The sequence below is a fragment of the Ursus americanus genome, chromosome 8, assembly GCF_024610735.1.
Source record: "Ursus americanus isolate L20-20 chromosome 8, mUrsAme1.1.p, whole genome shotgun sequence".
In the NCBI taxonomy this organism is placed as follows: Eukaryota; Metazoa; Chordata; class Mammalia; order Carnivora; family Ursidae; genus Ursus; species Ursus americanus.
In genome coordinates, this window is record NC_142134.1 from 4,191,601 (window position 1) to 4,196,549 (window position 4,949).

General features: G+C 42.5%; 1 pseudogene; it reads left to right on the top strand.

Annotated features, from left to right (window-relative positions):
- The first annotated feature begins 371 nt into the window (after positions 1–371).
- On the top strand, positions 372–1,598 carry LOC123789324 (TAR DNA-binding protein 43 pseudogene; annotated as a pseudogene).
- Positions 1,599–4,949: the final 3,351 nt, after the last annotated feature.

The window sequence follows — 4,949 nt, forward strand, 5'->3', positions numbered from 1 at the left end:
GTCCCTGGTAAGGACTCATGGCCAACGAGCAAGCCTCATGATTCCAGAAAAGTTTTCCCAGGCTGATAAAGACCTCAGCTAGTGGCTAGGGATCCAGGAAGCACTCGGTCATCCAGTGGACATTTATTGAAAGTCCGACGATATCTTAGAGTGTCAGGCATGCAACGATGAATGCTTTGGTTCCCACCTTGAGCAATTTCACAGGCCAGTAGGGTGGGAATGGGATGGGGCAGAAACAGGATCTTAGTAGAAATATATATACAAATGGGAAATTACAGTAGGAGTGAAGAGGTAGTGGGGATGCTCTTGGGTCCCTTGCTGCTTCAGTTTCCCTGTCAGGCTTCCTAGCGGTGGTCTAGTGGAAAAATAAGATGTCTGAATATATTCAGGTAACTGAAGATGAGAATGATAAACGCACTGAAATATCATCAGAAGTTGATGGAACAGTGCTGCTTTCTGTACTTACAGCCCAGTTTCCAGGGGCATATGGGAGTGCTCCAGGAATCCAGTGTCTCAGTGTATGAGAGGTATCCAGCTGGTGGAAGAAATTCTGCATGCCCCTGAGGCTGGCTGGGGTAATCTGGTATATGTTGTCGACTATTCCGAAGATGACAAAAGAAAAATGGATGAGAGTGATACTTCATCAGCAGTGAAAGTAAAAAGAGCTGTCCAGAAAACACCTGACTTAATAATGTTGGGTCTTCCATGGAAAACAACTGAACAGATCTAAAAGAATATTTTAGTACCTTTGGAGACTTTCTTACGGATTAGGTCAAGAAAGATACTAAAACTGGTCATTCAAAGGGGTTTGGCTTTGTTCATTGTACCAAATATGAAACCCAGGTGAAAGGAATGTCACAGCAACACAGGATCGATGGACAATGGTATCACTGTAAACTTCCTATTTCTAAACAAAGCCCAGGTGAGACTTTGAGAAGCAGGAGGGTGTTTGTTGGGCCTCGTACTGAGGACATGAGTGCCGATGAGATGCGGCAGTTCTTTTGCCAGGATGGGAACGTGGTCATTGTCTTTATTCCCAAACCATTCAGGTCTTCTGTCTTTGTTACATTTGCAGATGATCGAGTTGCCCAGTCTCTCTGTAGAGAGGACTCGATCACTAAAGGAATCGGCATTCACATATCCAATGCTGAACCTAAGCACAATAGCAATGGACAGACGGAAGTGGAAAACTTGGTGGTAACCCAGGTGGCTTTGGGGATCAGGGTGGACTTGGTAACAGTGGAAGGTGGGAGCTGGTTTGGGAAACAATCAAGGTAGTAATGTGGGTGGAGGGGTGAACTTCGGCGCTAAGCACTAATCCGGCCATAGCTCAGGCAGCACTGCCGAGCAGCTGGGGTGTGGGGGGCATGTTAGGCAGTCAGCAGAACCAACCAGGTCCAGCAGGTAGTAACCAAGTCCAAGGTGACATGCAGAGGGAGCCAAATCAGGCTTTTGGTTCTGGAAATAACTCCTGTAACGGGTCTAATTCAGGTGCAGCAATGGGTTGGGGATCTGCATCAAAGGCAAGGTCAGGCAGTGGTTTTAATGGAGGCTTTGGCTCAAGCGTGGAGTCTAAATCTTCTGGCCGGAGAATGTAGACAGTGGGGTTGGTGTAGACTAGTGGGAATTCAAATTTTTCTAAACACGTGGTAAGTATATTGTAATACATATGTACAAAGAATTTTCAAAATTGGTTTGTTCAGTGCGGAGTGTATTCAGCCGTATTTTTGGCCTTTTTCTTTAGAAAAAGAGGAAAAGCTAAGGGAATTTTATAAGTGTTGTTACATAAAGGATAGAAATATTGAATGTTTAAAAGTAAACTGCTGTTTGCCTGATTGGTAAAAACCAACACACTACAATTGATATCAACGGTTTCTCCCATAATATTTTGTCCCTGCACGTGTCAAGTGAATTCTTTGCATGTTCAAAATGGACACCATGGATTAGAACTAGATTTTCTCCTTGTCTTTTTTTTTTAAGACTTTATTTATTTATTTATTTATTTATTTATTTATTTATTTTAGAGAGAAAGAGAGAGAGAATGCACGTGTATGCACGTGTGCAAGCAGGGGAAGGGGCAGAGGGAGAAGGAGAGAGAGAATCTCAGGCAGACTCCCCGCTGAACGCAAAGCTGATGTGGGGCTTGATCTCATGACACTGAGGTCATGACCTGAGCCAAAATCAAGAAGCAGACACTTAACCGATCGAGCCACCTAGACACCCTACCTTTTCTCCTTGACTTAATTTGAACCCCACCATATGCATTTTCTTCTTTAGAACAAATCTTTTTTGGAGATCATAGCGTCACAGTATTTAGTTCTTTCGGTTTTGCTTTTGTTTTTTAACACTTGTCTCCCTTCATATGCAAAACTGCAATATGAAGCCTTCATTTAATCTCTGCAGTTCATCTCATTTCAAATGTTTATGGAAGAAGCACTTCATTGAAAGTAGTGCTGTGACTACTCTGCCATAGGGATATTTCTGTCTATATGCTTTCTCATTCAAGAATTTGACAGCTTGCTGCATTTTTGACAGTGGGTGTCCCATTTTTATCCTCTACTCCTTATTTCATGGTGTTGTATCAATGCTATGAACACAAGGCTGTGATATGGAACCAGAAGGCTGTTGGAACTTTTGAAATTTTGTCGGGATTGAAGGTGGCACCAAGGCATGAAAGGCTAGTATGAACAAGAAAAGGAGAGAGCCCGTGCAGAGACTTGATGGTGCATAATGGATATTTTTCAACTTGGCAACATGTGTCTCTCAAGCCTGTGGCTTTGGTGAGAGAGTGTGCAGACAGCAAAGATAGCAAATAATGTACAAATGTTTTTTGCAGTCGAAGGACATCCACAACTGTTGGAAGACTTTAAGTGAGTTTTGTTCTTACATAACCCATGTTAGTTGAATGTGTTGAGTGAAATGATACTTGTATTCCCTCCACCCCTTTGTCAACTACCATGAATGCCGCATGGTGTGTGTTCTTTTCTGTTACTGCACTGTAAGTGTGGTCATGTGAAAAGAAGTTGGTCGGTTGAGAACATGAACTGAGCCTGTGGTGGGCTTTGCAGGAATACTCGGAAGCAGAGTTCACCAGTGAGTTTGGGATGTCACAAAGAAGGCTGGAAGTTCTAATGTCTGTTAGATACCCATAAGAATGTTGTTTGGTGCAGTTCTGTGTCCTGTGCTTGGATGATTTTCTAGAAGAGTTGTCAATGTTGAAAATTCTTAAATAAAATGGATTTAAAAAGGGCCATATGCACCCCAATGTTCATAGCAGCATTGTCCACAATAGCTAAACTGTGGAAGGAGCTGAGATGCCCTTCAACAGATGACTGGATTAAGAAGATGTGGTCCATATATACAATGGAATATTACTCAGCTATCAGAAAGAACAATTATACAATATTTGCTGCAACATGGATGGGACCGGAGGCGTTTATGCTAAGTGAAATAAGTCAAGCAGAGAAAGACAATTATCATATGGTTTCTCTCACCTATGGAACATAAGAACTAGAAAGATCGATAGGAGAAGAAAGGGATAAAGAAAGGGGGGTAATCAGAAGGGGGAATGAAGCATGAGAGACTATGGACTCTGAGAAACAAACTGAGAGCTTCAGAGGGGAGGGGGTGGGGGAATGGGATAGACCGGTGATGGGTAGTAAGGAGGGCACGTATTGCATGGTGCACTGGGTGTTATACACAACTAATGAATCATCGAACTTTACATCAAAAAAATTTAAAAATTTAAAAAAAAGAATGTAGTTCAGGCAGGTCATATTTCCTTAGGCCGCATGTGCATAAAGCTGAATGTCTAATTAAAAAATAAATGGAGAGACAGTATGCTTTGTTAGCATTTCCACTGTAGAATTTCCTGACCTGCAAGCTGTGTCATCACTGTCACCTCCTGGATCTGCAAGCATCCAGCTTCGGTGCCCTTTTTCAGGAATAGAGCTATAGTATGAGGTAAGGTCCTCTGGGCTTAGTCTGCTCCATTTAGTAGGCAAGAAAACTACCTCTTCCGTCTTAAAGCTCAGGGTTATTTTAAATTAAAAGTAATAAAAAATCCAGAGTGTCTTGAATTCCTCAGTAGAAATATACTACATGAGCGTGGAGTCCATAAATTTCATGGGTCTCCTTTTCTGTAACCTAACAGCTGGCACAGAAGAGAAAAGGATTAACTTAGATCCAAGTTGGGGTCACTGTGGGCAGCAGGGTGGTCGGTCAGCTGAGTGAAGGTTTCCAAAATTTTTGTTTAAAGGGTAAGAATGCACGGGCACCTGGGTGGCTCAGTCAGTTAAGCGTCTGACTTCAGCTCACGTCGCGATCTCAGGGTCCTGGGATCGAGACTCGAGTCGTCAGGCTCCCTGCTCAGTGGGGAGTCTGCTTCTCCTTCTTCCTCTCCCTCAGCCCCTCTACCCCCACTCATGTTCTCTCTCTCTCTCTCTCTGTCTCAAATAAACAAAATAAAATATTTTTTTAAAAAAAGTTTAAGAATACAGAACTGCCACTGCTAATGCAGATACCAACATAATAACAAAAACAGCAGCAGGCAGATTTTGTTGGATTCCTGCAGGAATGCTGACTGAGAATCTGGTGATGCTGCCACACCTTATAACCATGTGGTGAAGGGGCGCGTCCTTAGTGTTGGAATGTGGACTATAACCAGTAACTAGCTCATAGGATTGTATGACATATGCAAATACAACGTACGTACTTTTATCGTGTACTTATGTAAATCATGTGTCAAGAAGCACAATGTCTACCTTTAGGCAAGAATGTAATCTACGTGAGAGCAGAAATCAAATTCAGTATCATCAGCATTACCTTCTACTCTCCAGTAGGACACCTGAGACACGGTAGCTCTGTGATACTGGTTCAGTAATGTTCTGGCCTCCTGTAATAACATCACATCCTCTTTCAAGAATGAATAAACAAACAAAATCATTGAT